A 17,801-nucleotide genomic window follows, 5' to 3' on the forward strand; every position below is an offset into this window, starting at 1 on the left:
CAAACTCAACCTTCAAGTTGTCCTCAAAGGACATATGCACAGGGGTAAAATACCCAACCTACTGAGGTCTATTAGGTGAGAAAAGATTAATACATGACCTCTAAAATACAACTTGAGAGGAGGCGAACTTGCACTCCTAATACACTTTGCTTTTAAAACCTAATCTGGCTCTGGGCCACTAACGCAAGGGCTAATCCCATACTACAGAGGTGACTTAGAGAAGAACACTTTACATTACATAAACGAAGAAAAGTTTGAGAAAATAAGTTCACCTCAAAACAAATGTGAGTGGGAGCTCGAGAGGGTTAGCACTCTCTATCCCAATATGTAACTTTACAAGAAAAAGAAGAAAAGAGTAGTTACATTTTAGGAAAAGGTTACATGATGGAAAACGCTTCGAACCCGCCGCGAGAGTTAAACTGCCGACCTAGCAAGAAAAGAAGATATTAATAGGCCATTACCTGGTAGTAGATCGCTGCCGAGGAAAGAGGCGCTTCCCGCCTCCTGCTATGTACTTAATACACTGAAAGATGGAACAGAAGTGGCCCGGAGACCCCAAAATCAGCAGTTTATATCCTCTCGCGGAAGATTCTAGGCGTTAGGGGAAATAAAACACCCTCCCATAAAATCTTTATTGGTTCGGGAAAAGAAACCCCTACATAGAAGAAAAAGAAACACATTATTGGTGGAAAATTAATTAAAGAAATTCGGGATTGGCTAGATCCAAACTAAGGGGAAAAAGAGGGGTATACAGCCAACTTAAACAATAACAGAAAGAAATTTAACAAGAAACAAACTTTTGAAATAAAAATTTCTCCAACAAAATAGTTCTTTGATTTCGCACTAGGTTGCACTATTGTAATTCTTCAGTAGTGTCCTCTAGAAGAGAAAGTTCCCACTTCTTACTTCAAGCGAAACAAAAACACATCAAAAGTGACACAGTTCAAAAACTCAAAATTTTCCACGTGGTGACATCTTCTGAGAAAGTAGAGAATTAATAGAATAGATAAAGTTTAACCTTCCTCCAGAAGAGGTGTTTCAACTGGCGCAACTTTTAAATAAACAGAGTAGAGGTGTACCGCCCGGTACAGTTTTAATATAGTTTCTTGGAAGCTGGGACATTGCGGGTCGAATCCACTGATTGTTTTACGTTCATAATCATTGTTCATCGTCCCTTTTATCGAATTCTAATCAGTGGATTGGTTTTCGAATTATTTTTAATTTTAATATTGTAAGCTAGATCCGCTAATTGTCTTAAATTCATATTTATCCATTCTTTCTTCATCAGCACGTTTTGAATTCTTATAAATTGCCACTACATTTCGTCTCATAGATGTTAGGCCTCTTTAAAACAACAAGCATCATCATAAACATCATTATCACCGTAATCGTCATCGTATTGACTCAAGCTAGTAGCCCTGTGGGTGCCCGTTCCAAAATTGAGAGCTCGTGTACGATATTAAATCTCTCTCCTCTCTTCTTTCAGCATGACTATAAAATTTGTAGTATCAACTGTACTATCAAATGGCCCATTATACTCCAAGGGTGTAGAATAACGATATTTTTCATTTAATGACATGTATTAGCTCGGTACTGGGATAAATATTTCGATAATGGACACGTATTTCAGAGCTTCAAATGGAAAGTAGGATGACGATATCGAGAACGGCATGGAATGGGAGGAGATGAAGGAATTATCGGGGTAATTCCGAGCTAACTCCATCTAAATTATAGAGCAGAATTAGAATGGGTTTTTAAAAAAAGTTCAGATAATTGTCCCCTCATAATGTTGGTTTTTCTCTAGCTCACGGTTATTTTCTCTACCTCGTGGTAATGTCCTTGCTGCGGCACGCCATCTCGTGATACATTATGTTTCGTCAAGTTGTCACTGCTCTTTCGTGTGCGCCTCCCGGTAGTAATATCTACATTCAGAGTGCGTGAGTGAATTCTCTTCTGTTCCGCTCGCTTGTATCAATCATGTTCAAACTGCAGTATGTGTTTGATTTTTTCAGAAGAAATGATGGGATAGTTACGTAGCCTAGCATGACTTATTATATAATGTCTGGAGACCGACATACTGGGAATTAAATAATAATAATAATAATAATAATAATAATAATAATAATAATAATAATAATAATATAATAATAATAATAATAATAATAATAATAATAATAATAATAATAATAGAACGGATTTTTATATGATAAAAGTCGTGAAAAAATACAAAATTTGGATTGTGTAATATAAAATTTCCGTAGAGGCAGTGCCAGAATTGTCTGGTATTGCCACTCACTTCTCCTGAAGCCTTAAGCGCTGTGAAAATGGGAAGCACGGGAAACCGTATTCCGGGATGCCAACAGTGGGGTTCGCACCCACTATCTTCCGGATGCAACCTCACATCTGCGCTCCCCTAACCACACGACCAACTCACTCGGTATAAATGAAACTAAATTAGCGTAACAGGCGTTGCTATGAAAAATTGAAACAGCGTACACAACTTACAGTAAGTAAAAATATCAGCTTAAAACCGAGAAAACACAATTAGTTAAGACATATTTATGTACGGAAGTGAGACTTGGACACTAGGGGTGCCATTTCCTGTCCTTGGTGCCGACTAGACTTAGGGTTCGGTAAAGCGGTGGTCCTGTTCGATGAATATGGGCGACTCGAAAAACTAATCTAAACATATACTAATGAGTAGAGCCCGGATGTTTATGCATTAATAGGTTAGAATGCAAACTTACTGAAGAGAATTGCAAGTATAGTCTACCTTCACAACCGTTGTGCTATGGGGATTGCATAGACATTAGGGGTAAGGTCCATCAAAGCCCCTGTAATTTATGTTACTCTTCCTACGCTGTGGAAGAGCGGGTGGCCGACACTTGCTACTAACCAAATTAATTTGCAATCTAACCTATTACTGCATAAAAATCTGGGCTTTTCTAATGAGTATGGCTCGGATGTTTAAGGCCTAAAAATAGCCCAAATAAGCAACCAAATATGACCTCAAAAGTGACGAAATATGACCTCAAAATTGACGAAATATGACGTAAAAATTACAAAATATGACCCGAAACCGATTAATCTAAATATGCTAATTTAAAAATAAGTTATACATCGAAACGGCAATTCCTTTGATACGTATTTGTTAACTAAATTCTTTATTCTTGCTTTCGTATCAATTTTCTGATTGTGCATGTTTAGCAGTTATTCACAGTCTATTGTCCTTGATTCACTTATCAAACATTTGTGAATACATATGTATAAAGTACTAAGATCGCTAAGATTATCAGATCACACAACATTATAAAAGGCTGAACATATATGCACCCTTCATTGGAGGTTTGAAATACGAGAAAACTAGAAATGAATCCATTTTGAAAGAAATATTTTGGAACGTTTAAACCCAGATTACATTGATATTACTGAAATGCGTTAAAGTTTAAATTGAGCACCAGGAAACCAATTAAGCAGATGTCTTTATATAGATTATGGTAGGGCGGCAGGGAAAATAGTGCAAACTCACATAACTTTTTCATTCTTTTCCGCGGGTGGCATTGAAGTATATGGCAAGATTCATCTTCAAAGCATCAGGCGCGAAAGACCTTCGATTATCACTTAACACATTCTTGTAAGAAAGGAAGATCCTTTTTATATCACAATACTTTATTAGTGCATATTTAAATATTGTTAAATCACTGCTGTCGAGTATGCACTCATCTTGAAATGTACTGGTACCTTCTCCTCTAAGAACATCGTTTATCTTACAAACACAGCGAAAACAGTCACTTCGATTAGCTTAAGTAACTTTTGAAATTTTCGCTTACACTGACGCCAGCTATTCCATGTGATCCTTGTGCTGAAAGTTCAACAGTTCCCACAGTTTCAATACTTGCGTGAATTTCTAAGCTATCAGCTTCTAAACGAGCAATTGCACTCGATATAATTTCATAGTTCGACTTAATATATGCCAGACGTTCTGACAAACTGTTGAAAAACAATTCCTGTGCAATCGTGATAGAAGAGGCAGAGTATTCCACTTGGATTAACTACAGATGTGATACGGAAAAGCAGTTTTGTGAATACTAGTTCTCATTCGGAAAGTTGACGATGATTTTGCACAGCTACAGCTGTCACCAAACCGCCGAAATATAAGTGAAATAGGACGTTTCTACGAAAATAGCTCAAAATATGACCTTATGGCAAAAAGTAGCAAAATATGGATTTATATGACAAATAAAAATAATTTAATTGTGACTATAATCACTTGATTTTCACCAAAATCCAATCAGGCAAGAAAATAGAGACAAAGAAAAAATATGACTTTTCCTAAGCATCCGAGCCCTAATAATGAGTATATTGACAGGCAGAATGGACATATATATTGAAATGAGAAACATTTATGGGGTAAAATGGATTTATTAATCCCGGAATAATGCTAGAGGGAGTAATATTAAAAAATATCAGAAATCGACCTCAAATCAGTCGTTAAAATGTATAATAAACTGCGAAAGTCGCTTAAAGAAAATATTACAATATAAACAAGCAAACAAAGTCGGGTTATGGCCCGTTAAACCACAGTGAATACATCGTGATTATACAGGGGATTAGTCGTCAATATTGTTACACTGATTAAGTAAAATTAGAACAATTACAAGTTAATTAATTACAAGCCGACGATTTAACAGCTGATATAACAACCGTTGTCGACTTAAAAGGAGACGACTAAAAATTTACGACATCAAATTTACACCTTATAAGTTGACGACTAAAAGAAACTGACGACTGAAATAATTGACCTATTGTATTTCAATGATCGACTGCTCCGGATGTGTACAACAAATCCAATATTATTGCCCTTAGGCATCGTTGTAAAACAACGTCTCTATGATGGACTTGTAGGACTAATGCATTCGTAAAATAGCTCGGGCAAAATTATTTGCAGTCCGTCTAACTGCGGATACAAACATATAACAACACTATGGCATAGGGTGGTTCCCTAATTAACTTATGCACTAATACGGACTCGACTATGAGCTCGCGGGCTCACACAAGACAGTCCAGGAAGAACTGGATAACAATGAAATCAGTTGACGAGCTGACATGCCCCAAATAACACAACAGGACATAAAATACACAAAACCACTCAAAATAGATCACACCTGTGGAAAGAAACACACACAAATATATACACACAACAGATGTTATATGGGGAATCGAACTCGTTGTCTATAGGCTGCGTCAGATTGCGTCTTTGGAGACACATAGTTGTCAGTATTCTCGGCTCATTAAACTATCAGCTGTAAAGAAATACAAGTACTTGGCTGGCGAGGGAAGACGGCCTCAGGGCAATTCACTGAGAGGGGGAAAATATTCTCTGCCAGTTGGTTCACTGACTAACGGGACAGCAAGTAGCTAGGTCTTCAGCCTGCTACACAACACCTTCTCGGGGCAAACAAATGAACAACTCATATTCTCTACTCAGCCGATGCATTCTTCGCATCTCCCACCTGACTAATTAGCGCACAAATATATAAGGCTCCCTTAAATAATAACGGAAAATTTTGCCTTAACACAAATAATAGGCATCATTTCACCCCCTGGCATATCAAGCCTCTCATCTCAAATATCCTGGATTCATCCCCAAGTTACTTCCCTGATTCGACTTCTCGTTAAATAGAAATGAGACTAAACTTTCTCAACGAAGGACAGGTTCCCACAGCAACTCCCGTGACAGCTGAAATAATTTTAATATTGCATGCATAGAAATATCTGATTAACATTATGCTGCCATTTACATGAAATTAACCAACGCTGATGGCGGGTGGCCTGTGTTCTTAACAACGACTCTCTTCCCCAAATAACTACAGAAAACACGGAATAACATAAAATACATACAAGCAAAACATAAAAACAAGAAGACTAAGTAATCGTAAGGTGTGACCCTCTATCCCTTCTAACTAAAATAAATATGTACAAATGTCCTGGACGTAAAGCACACACACCGCCCATCTGCCAAACATTTAACGTTACGTGAAAACACAAAACTGCAGCCATAATAGCTGACATTTAACATTAAGAGATAGACACTACTTTCCATAACCTGAATTCAATAGTCTACACTAAATTCACGCCATTTAATTTGGATTTGTATTCATATTTTGCAGCCAGTATTCATTCATCCCGGATTCCACAGCCACATCTCTAGGCTGTTTAGCTGCTCATTGGTTGTCAGGTCCTGACCTTGATACAACGTCCATCCATAATGTCTATTCCTGGGTTTCTGCAGAAAACAAGTAGATTAGCACCAACTTCTTCACCGCTTAATGTGTACAATTACACAATACTGATCCTAATGCTAGGCTGTAATTGGCTCAGCCTACACACAGATATTAGTCCGAAATATGTGTCATCAGATTAAGGGTTCAAACCCAATCGCAATGAGTTTATATAGCAGCTAAATACGTACGAGTCGCACACGACTGACACACATAACCCGTACACGAACCATTGTGAGATACCGGTCACAGTTCGAGTGTACATCAATCTCACGCGCGGCGCTCGAGCTCCAGTTGATTTGAAATTATAAGTCAAATATGTGAGGAAAGCAACGGGAAACTACCTCACTCCTCATTTCCTAGTAAGCCTCTTCAGTGATGCCTAGGCTATTTATGACAGCTCTTGGCAGAACTGCAGAGGATCAAACCAGCCTTCGGGCTGAATACCCAACATACACATACAAGTCAAATATGCTCGTGACCAGATCGTGGTCTACCAATGACGGCGAATAAAAATTTAGGACATCATATCTATCCTGTAATTGTCTTGCTCGAGGTAAATATAAAAATAAAATATAGACGCGCACAGACGCATAACGGTCTTTTGTTAATACAATGAAAGTTTCGCATCCGATCGCTACGCGCTACTCGCACCACCAAGTTCAGAAAAAATGAGTACGCTTTCCCCACCAGAGGTCCTTAAATGAACTGCCTGTCTCTTTGTATCAGGAGGTAATTCCCCGTCTAACACTGGCTGTGTGACGGTTGACTGGCTTCCGCCTTCTCAACGACTTTTCATTCAAATGAAATTATTAAATAAAGACTCAAGTAAGCATTATTGTGATCCAGAAGTGAATGACAATTATAACTGCAGGCGATATTTTGTTTGGAACTGTGGAATTCCAGTCAGCTTAGTGGCGAAATGATCGTTGTAAATCTCGAGATGCGTTACTGCAAATTTGAAGTTGGTCATCCTGGAATCTTGTTGTGGAGTTCTCTTCGTTTAAATCTAACCACTCATACACAAAAAAAAAAAAACAGTTGAATTTGAACGTTTGAGCGCGGGTGGCGTGCTTAGTAACCATGGCAACGACTCGCTTTGAATTCAAACTGGAGAGCTACCCTCTGGAAAATTCCACGCCTTGCCGCTCCCAGCTCGACTACAACGAACCTTCAGAGTTTGTACCCTGCTTTTTGCATGCGATTAATTGGTGCGTTGATATTATTGTCATATTAAATATATTGAGGCATTCAGGGAATGGCTCAGAGTTACTAATGAGAAAGTAATGGAAAGAGTTGGAGAAACTTGTCAATGAATATGAAGAAAAGAAGAAATACGTGGATTGGACAAATCAGACATGAGAGTTTAGTAGCCTTCATCCTGGAGGGCTCTGTGGAAGGAAAAAATTGTAGGGAAAGGCGTAGACTGGAATACATTGGAGACCTGATGGAGGAGCTGAGATGCCAGTTTTATGTAGAACTTAAGAGAATGGCACAAAACAGGAACCTTTGAGGAGCTGCTGCCAGCCAACCTTAGGGTTATAAACTTTAGTACTAGTAGTATCTTCTTTGAAGTAAATGAAAGTGCATCAACATCAAATACAACTTTGTTAGAAGACAAGCATTTTATTTCGAATGAGTAAGTCTACAAAACTCTTACCTCCTCCCGTTACAGTAGTGAGAGCGTACCGCCATTACTTTTTTGTTTTTCACAGGTTCACCAACACTTGTATTATACCTCTAATATCTAAATATGAAATCTGAAAGTTCTTAGAGGGACATCAGTTTACTGCCTGCCGTGGCGGGATAAAGGAAGTGGGGGGGAGTATGTTTGCAATGGTGACGAGGGTGGGGCGACTGTGGTTGTCATGGAGATAAATCTTCTGGCCAGCTCGTCTTGCTTGGAGTTGCCAAACCTCTCACTTCTGAGTTAAATCTTGTCACAAGCAGTTCAGTGTGAGTGGCATTCCATTTCTGTTTCTGTTTTGTGGCCGTTAGTAAGTATCTAACGGTATTTAAATACTAATTCCGTACAATCATTGTGTTTCAATATATATTTCGAGTACGATGAATACTCCTCGAGGGAGAGGGAGGCTCAGGACTGCTCCACCTCGTGAACAAAATACCGCCTGACACGGTGTGACAATTCATCACCAAGGAAGAGAAATTGTTTTACGTCGTATATTTATGCCAATAAGGTGTACAAAGACAAAAGTATAGGACAAAGGGCATATTGAAGGATGTGCCAGGCTATAGGTACCACCCCTGATAAGGAATAATAATATTACTGATTGTACGTCCTGTAGCACTTTCAAATACCACCAGACTGAGGCAGGATCGAACCTGCTAAGTTGGGATCAGAAAGCTAGCGGTCTACTGTCTGAACTTATCAGCCCGGTCCTTGTTGAAGATAACGGAACATGAGAGCAAGTCAGTCACAGTCTGGCCAGATAGTCTACAACAGAACGCAGCGGTTTGAATGAACGAGGGAACAAGTGAGCCGGAAGCGAGGGGCAAGAGAAAGAAATGCTAAAATGTGGCAACATCGTGAAATGACACGTACAATGCTCCCTCCTCCATCCCTACCTCTCAGGATACATTTTCAGACATTAGAGGTATAATGTTCGATTTTCTTTTTCAAAATCTGGATCCGTAGCAGTACGACTATTGTGATTGCCACAAACCTCTCGTACAGATTAGGGAATTTGACAGACAGGTCTGCAGGAGACCAAGTGATGGGCAGTAAGACTATAGTTCATTCCACGTTAAGAAGACAGTTTTACTCCCCTCTTAGACATTTATAATTCCTCGTGATTTAGAAATGTAATAATGTACTTTATGTTGTATTTTGAAAGGAAGTAAAAAGTAAAATGCATTTTTGCCCAGACGGTATTAAAATAACTACTGAAGCCTTTCTATTTGATAAATACATTCGCAGGGGGGGAAGCACAATGGATGGAACTGCCACCGCTTTGTTGCCTTCCTTCATTTTCCTTCTGTGTCGCTCTGGTACATGTAACGCGTAATCCATTACTCTCTGAATCCTGGCAACTTGTTACTGTTGTAGAGAAGTCATCCATTTATGCGTTGCGTATGCTTTTAAGTCTTTATATCAGTGTGTACTTGTCTTGTGTCGAGTTAGTGTTATGTGACTAATTAGCCTACGTGTGCGATTTCTTTCCTTAGTATTAATGTAGTGATTTATTTACATCATGGACGAGACTGCGAAAGAAACAAAAGTAAACTGGGATTAATTTTGAGCTTTTTTTCTTCCCCCATTTATATTTAAGTTTAAAACTGAGTTTTTCAGTTATACTGTGAACATCAAAATGTGCCCCTCTACCCCTTCCCGTCTCCCTTAACAAATGATCTAGAGTTCATAAACAGAAATTTTAGCTTAGTTTCTTCAACGATTTTCCCTTGAACTTAAATACTGAGTTAAAAAAAAATACGTGCCAAAGTTTTCCCGTGATGCTGTTCGGCAGAGACATAAGAGCAATACAGTTTTCTTAACATGGAATGATCATATATATATATTGTACCGGGCGGTACACCTCCACGCCGCTTATTTAAACCGTGCGCCAGTTGAAACTCCCCTACTGGGAGAAGTCTGAACTTTGTCTTATGTGTTAATTTGCAAGTTACCCTGAAGATGCCACTACTTGGAAATTTTGAAGTTTCTGAACTGTGTTGTTTTCGATGTATTTTTGTTTTGCTTGTAGTAAGAAGTGTGAACATTCTCTTCTAGAGGACACTACTGAAGAACTACAACGGTGCACCCTAGTGCGAAGTGAAAGGATTGTTTTTGTTGAGAAAATTTAATTTCAAAAGTTTGTTCTTTGCTAAATTTCTTTCAGTCATTGTTTAAGTTGGCAATATTAACCCTTTCTTTCCCCTTTGTTTTGAATTTAGCCAATCCCGAATTTCTCGAATTAATTTTCAACCAATAATATGTCTCTTCCTCGTATTGTGTAGGGGGTTTCTTGGTGAACCAATAAAATTCTTGTGGGAGGGTGTTCTCATTCCAAAAACGCCTCGAACTTTCCGCGAGAGTATATAAACTGCTGATTTTCGGGTCTCGAGGCCACTTCAGTACCATCTTTCAGTGTGTAAAGTACATAGCAGGGGGCGGGAAGCGCCTCTTTCTTCGGGGAGCCGTTCAACACCAAGGTAATGGCCTTTTAATAACTTATTTTCTTGCTAGCTCAGCAGTTTAACTCTCGGGGCGGGTCCGAAGCGTCTCTACCATGTAACTTTCCCTAAAATGTAAAGACTCTTAGCCTCTATTCTCTTTCAAAACTACATATTGGGATAGAGAGTGCTTAACCCTCTCGATCTCCCACTCATATTGTTCTGAGGTGAACTTATTTTTCTCAACCGATTCTTCCGTAACAGTAATGTAAATTGTTTCTTTCTTAAGTCACCTCTTTAGTATGGGATTAGCCCTTGCATTTGCGGCCTAGTGCCAGATTAGGGTTTTAAACAAGTGTATTAGGAGTGCAGATCGCCTCCTCTCATTTGTTATTTTAGAGGTCAAGTAATTAACCTTTTTCTCACTTAATAGACCTCAGTAGGTTGGGTATGTTACCCCTGTGTATATGTCGTTAGAGGACAACTTGAAGGTGGAGTTTGGTGTGGCTTTTGATAGGCTTAAAGTTGAGAGCGAGTGGCTCTTTTTCGAAAACTGAGTGTTGTATGCCTCGAGAAGGCTTTACTGTGTAATTTGGAGCAAGTGCTCCTGTGCTTGATTGGGGTCTTCTGCCCCTTTGTTGAATTCTGTATATCGTAAAGTTGGGCTAATTGCTCAGAATTGTGTGTCTGGCTCTCGGAGCCCAAATCCTGTAATTGTACATTCTAGGTTAGTGCTTTTGCTACTCTGTACCTGCCATTATTGTTATTTCTTGTTTTTTGCTAAGAAAATATAACCTTGTTAAATTTTACATTAACTTTAATTTCGTAGTTTGAGACCCGTTCACACCCGCACCTTCTTTCACCTCTACCTACCACAAAAATACGGTAACATATATATATAGTTGCTTTGTTGATAATGAAACAATCATCTAGGGGTTGTAACAGCTACCAACTGGAATCACTGAAAATTTAACCCACATTTGAGTCTTAGAACCTGATCGATAATACATTAAATTTTCATTAGAGAGGAAGCTATAGGAGTTTGTTATTCTGCTAGACTAAACCTCCTTGACTTCTTCCATCGTAATGTGTTTATGCTCGAACAAGTCACATGCAAACTGGCCCAGTGCGAAGTAGGCTGAAGAAGGTATAGGAGTAAGTTGGTTCACCCTTAGACTTGTACAAGACTTGACGACACGACTTCCTGGAGAAACTCTCGCTGTGTTAATAGCAGCAAGCACTCTCTCTCTCTTTCTCCGTCTTCAGTATTTCTCCCACTCTTCTCGTCTCTCTTTCACACCATTTGTTGAGCTGATCGCATGGTGCAAGCTTCCACTACTGTGTACCGTACAGATGGAACCATTAACGGAAAATCGAAACGTGCTATTCCGACATAGGCAGTCAAAAGAGGTGGGTATCGCGCCATTAGGAGGTACACACCCTGCATGTGGCACCCGCTTGTTCTAATTGCTGCCGTTGCCAGCCTGTTGACCATTATCCTACCCCCTCACCGATATACGAGTGGAGAGATTCATTTAACTACCAGATTTATTTAAGCGCTTTAATTTTTTTTTCAACTTCCAACCCCACACTTCTTCTCTACAGCCAAATATACCTTCAGCCATTCCCATATTCTAAATGACTTAATAAAATGGAATAGTTTTTGGAATGTCTCAGCATAAACGTTCAGCCTTTTATTTTTAATTTTTGACGCAAATCGTTCCTGTAATGTGAAATCTGCTTTGCGGTACAAGAGGTTATCCACACATGTGGGCTGTCCTCTGCGCGCACACGAGGCCATTTGAATAGGTCATTTATAAAACTGCATGAGTTACAGAAAGCTATGAAAATCACTTTATATTAAAAAGGACTTCGCTTTTTACAGGATAAAAAACACCGTACGTAATTCTGTACAGTTTAATTATTTTTAACACATTTAAAAGCATTTAAATCAGAAATAAGTCCCTGAGCATTACTATGTCCCTTACATTTTCCCCATGTTTGATTCATCATTACACAGACTGGTTTCATGCAACTCTCCATGTCATCCTGTCATATGCTAACCTTTCCTTTTCCACATAACTATGAAATCATTCATCTGATCTAATCTGTATATTATGCTCATATATATTGGTCTACCCCCTACCATTATTACCATCTACAACTAATCGATTAATGAAACTCTTGCGTGATCAGTTTATTTTAATCCTTGAAACTTTGTAATTTTGTTTGGGTTTATAATTGAAGTTTTTTCCTTACAGATTTATTGGCTGTACACCTAGAGATTCTTGTAAGAACTTGTGCGTTGATTTTGCAGGACTCCACAACATTATATCAGAATTGGATCAAGATTCCTTCGGTTACTATCGTACACTAGACCCTGTCCTGTGCAAAACCTTTTTATTTCTACGTAACGGCTGCATCTTACATTTGCTCTAAACTGCTTGTTATATACATACCTTGGTCTACCCCTTCAGTTTTTCCCGCCTATACTTCCCTCAGAAACCAACTGCGCAAGTCCCGGGTGTCATAAGATGTGTCCTATCATTCTATCTCTTCTTCTGGTAAAATTTACCCAAATCGATCTCATTTCACCAATTCGATTCGGCATCTTATCATTCGTGGCTCAACCAGCCGTGTCAACTTCAGTATTATTCTGTAACACCACAAATCAAAAGCTTCTATTTTATCTCTTCCTGAGCTAGTTATCGTTCATATTTCACTTCCATACAAAGCCACCCTCCAGGTAAAAGTCTTCAAAACATGTTTTCTAATTCCTGTAGCAATGTGCGAAGTGTCAACATTTATTTTCCTTAAAAAACGCCTTCCATCCTTCTTGCCCCCTTGTGCTAGTCTTCATTTTATGTCCTTACTTCTGTCATCGGTAAATTTTTACTAAACGAGTAACAATATAACGTTTGAACCCTACTGTTGGCATCCCTGAATCCGTGGTTTACCATTTTCATACCAGGCAAATGATGGGCTGCAAGCAACTTGCAACATAAACAATGTTCATCTACTTTCTTTAATACTTCACTTCCTAATCTAATATTCCCTCCATCACCTGACTTCGTTTGAACTCCATTACTTTTGTTTTGGATTTATTTGTTTTCATCTTGAACTCCTTCCCCAAGACTGTGTCCATACCGCTCTGCAATGTCTCTGGACCTTCTGCAGACTGAGATAAATATATAATTGGAAAATCTGTTTTGATTTCCTTTTCCGCCTATTCCATATATACATTGAAAAGAAGAGGGACAAACTGCAGCCTTGCTGATAATAATTAATTAATTAATTAGTTAATTATTTGCGTATGGACCCTGTTGGATCACGCATTACATTTATGATTTGCCTTTCTAACAGACCATATTGCTTTCATTCTTTCGCTGTGTGCCTGTTTTCTTTCTTCTGACCACTTAGTCCCCGATCTTTTAGAGACTTCATTCTCTGGCTTTACTACCCATCTATGTATCTTGTGACGGTAAATGTTTCTGTCTACTATTTCTAATGGTTCTATCTGGGCCTTTTCCAGATCATTTTTGGCATCTTGTATCCATGGTACGTTCTTCAGTGTTTCGGTATATGTCAAAATCTTGTGGGTTAGCCTTGAAGACGATAGTCTGTGAACGTGTCCATAGAATTTCAGTCTTCGTTTCCTGCCGTCTGCAGCAAGGTTAGACAGTCTTTCCGTAGCTTTGCGTGATTTGAGCCTATACCCTTCTTCCTTTTTATCTGGGCCCAGAATTTTCCTCAAGATCTTCCTTTCCTTCTTCAAGATGTTTTCCAGATCACCTTTATTATTAAGAACCAAGATTTCAGTTGCATACAACACTTCAGGTTTCATCACCGTATTATAATGTTTGATTTTTGTATGTATGGACATGCACTTCTTGTTGTAGATGTCACGGGTTCTCCAAAATGCTCTTTTGAGATTTTGTAATCAAACTTTCTGTGCTTCCTTTTCCAACCCTGTTGGTTCTAGGATCTCACCGAGATATTTAAAGTATGGAACTCGTTTGATGTGTCCATATTTTGTTTGTAATTCCTGAATGTCGAATTTAGTGCAAATAAACTTGGTCTTCTTGAATGAGATTTTTAGTCTAGTTTTCTCAGCGCATTCTTTGAGGATTTCAATCTGTTTGATCGCTGAAATATCACTGTCTGTTAGTATCGCTAGGTCGTCTGCGAAAGCTAAACAACTGACCGTAATGTCATCGTTCTTTCGGCCAAGTTGAATGGGTTTCCAGTGCTTCTGAACTTTTAATTCCTTCTCCCATTCCCGAATGACTTTGTCTAGAACAAGACTGAAAAGCAGTGGTGACAGTCCGTCACCCTGTCGCACGCCGGTCTTAATGGCAAAGGGCTCCGATACTTCACCCATGAATTTAACTTTTGACTTTGTGTCCGTGAGTGTTTCCTTGATGAGTCTTAATGTCTTTGGGTCAAGCCCTTGTTCTTCTAAGATGTTAAAGAGAGACTGTCGATCGACCGAATCGTACGCTTTCTTGAAGTCGACGAAACTAATAATAATAATAAAAATAATAATAATAATACAGTATATGGCATAAGGATTCTAATGGACCGTACCCCTGGTGATTACGCAATACACATAGCACAACCGTTGTGCAGGATAGACTATACTTGTTATTCGTTTCAGTAAGTTTGCTTTCTAAGCTATGACTGCCTAAGAACACGGCTCTTCTCGTCATCTCGCTCTCCTTCCACTACGTTACACTGAGCATACGTCTACAGCAGTGTGTCACAATATTTGATAAATTGATGTAGAATATATTTAGTTATTCTTGGGGTATTTATCCGTGAAAGAGCAGGGAAGAAACACATTGTGCTTTCTCTGTAAATAATTGGCCCATCATAACACCGAATGATAGCTGAAATAAGTTACGCGAATGAACTGCATTAGTTCATGATTGATGTGGATTTAAGTCAGAACATTATCTTCTGAAGAATACACATGAAATATGCCGAATCATGTTGCTTTATAAATGGAAATGAAGCCTATATCCCTTGTAATTCAGAGACTGTATTGAACTCATTTTGCTGATAAAGTGGACTGGTGTGATCGGTGGCAAATGACCCATTTATTTATTCTGTGTACGGATTAGCGGGGACCGAAATGCATTAACTAAGTAGTCTGTGATAAATGGTTTATGAAGTTTTTATAGCGTCGTTACACAGCGTTGAGAAATAGCCCCATTTACTCTTCTGTTACACTTGCTTGCTTGCTCTGACAAGATTCTAAGTGGAATCGGATTTCAGTTTTCAGTGTACTAAATTATGTACGGTTCATTTATGAGTATTATATCAGTAAAGTGCTGTGTATTTTGTTTGCCATAACGTGCATGTTATGTTTATTTATATTTGTACTGTTGATATTGTATCAATGTTCTGACACTGAATAATAATAATAATAATTATTGATGCTGTCCTGGTGGTGATTATTGCTTTAAGAGGGAATTTAACAATATAACGACCCTCTCTTGACTATTTCGGAAGTGGAAAGGGAAAAAGTCAAAACCTCTCAAGGAATAAAGATACCGGTGAATGCTAGCCATTCAGCCATCTAGTAGTATTTTTAGTAATAAAAAGAGTCATCCCCGTAGAGACCTTGAAGGCCCTTGGAGGGTTGGAAGTTCAATGCTTCCATTATCAGTAACATCGGCACGAATAGCGATAGAGTCGGTATTTGCACGCCCGGACCCATTTGACCCCAGGAATCAACTTTGAACTTATTTCTGGTGATGGCTGAGTAAATCTCAGAGCCATGGGCAGCTTCCGAAGTGGAAATTACATTTCTAAACATTTGGCTTCCTGACGGAGAAATGAAACCGCATCCTTGCTAGTGAACCAAGCATTCCTTTACCAGCTCGTCTAAACAGCACCGGTGATAGTAGTAGTTTAACCTCGCACGAACTCATAGAAAATTTTCGGTTATACTTGAATGGTGCGTAAACGGGAAACTACTGAAAAGCATCTTCAGGAGTACCGACGGTGGGATTCGAACCCATCATCTTCCGAATGCAAGTAGTATTAAATTCGTAATACACTTGTAATTAATTTGTACGTCATTTTTTATTGTTTCCCAGTAACTGCAAATTGTATTTGTTTCTTGTATTTGTTAATCTTGGTTTAGCGTAAGAGAATGCTTCAAATATGTACCTCGGGTTTGTAGGTGGTAATAGGTTAGAATGCAAAGTAATTTGGTTTGTAGGAAGTGTCATGCAACCCGTTGTACCATAATGTAGGAAGATTAGCATAAATTCAGGGAATTCTATAGGCTGTACCCCTAATATCTATGCAAATCTCATAGCATAACCGCTGTACAGTGTAGGATACATTTGTTACTGGCTAAGTAAGCTTGCATTCTAACCCATCAGTACCTGATAATCTGGAATTTTCATAACCTTAACTTCGCCAACCAAAACAAGGTCACAATATATATGTTGTAGTTTTGGAGATCAGTCCACAGACTGTTTGGTGAAGCTCTCCATACCGGCCTATCCTATGCTAACTTTTCATTTCTACGTAACTACTACCTCCTACATTTATTCAAATCTCCTTGTCATATACATACCTTGATCTACCCCTGTACGTTCTTACTGCCTGCCTACAATTCCCTAAAAAAACAACTGAATAAGTCCTGGGTGTCTTAAGATGTGTCCCATCATTTCATCTCCTCTGGTCAAATTTCGCTAAATCATAAAAATATACGTATATATCATCAAAATATATAAATGGTTAAAAATGAAATATAAGGAACATCAATAACAAGGAACTCTGACTTATTTTTCTTCTGTCTTTCTTAATTCGTTTACTGTACACTCCATAGTTGGTTTTCCCTTGCTCCCACCTCTACTCCTTAGAGGGCAGTGTCCTGGAGCATGAGACTTTGGATCAGCGATACAACTGGAGAGGGGACCAGTACCTCGCCCGGCGGCCCTCACCTGCTTTGCTAAACAGGAGCCTTGAATGGGGATGGGAAGATTGGAACCGTATAGACAAGGAAGAAGGAAGGAAGCGGCTATGTCACTAAGATAGGTACCATACCGGCATTTCCTTGGAGGAAGAGAAGAGGGAAACTACGGAAAACCACTTCAAGGATAGCTGAGGAGGCAATCGAACACTCCCAAAATCATTTGATCTCCCCAGGCTGAGTGGACCCTCTTCCAGCACTCGTACCACTTTCCAAATTTCGTTGCAGAGCCGGAAATCTAACACCCTCCGGGGATGGCAGCTAATCACACTAACCACTACACCACAGAGGCGGACTTCTTCTGTTAATACAAGCTAAAAATGAAAGGAACCATTGAAATTAAATACTAGAATCATTGTAAGAATGACAGATAATTTAAATCACAGTGAATAATTGTT

The sequence above is a fragment of the Anabrus simplex genome, chromosome 10, assembly GCF_040414725.1.
Source record: "Anabrus simplex isolate iqAnaSimp1 chromosome 10, ASM4041472v1, whole genome shotgun sequence".
Taxonomy (NCBI): Eukaryota; Metazoa; Arthropoda; class Insecta; order Orthoptera; family Tettigoniidae; genus Anabrus; species Anabrus simplex.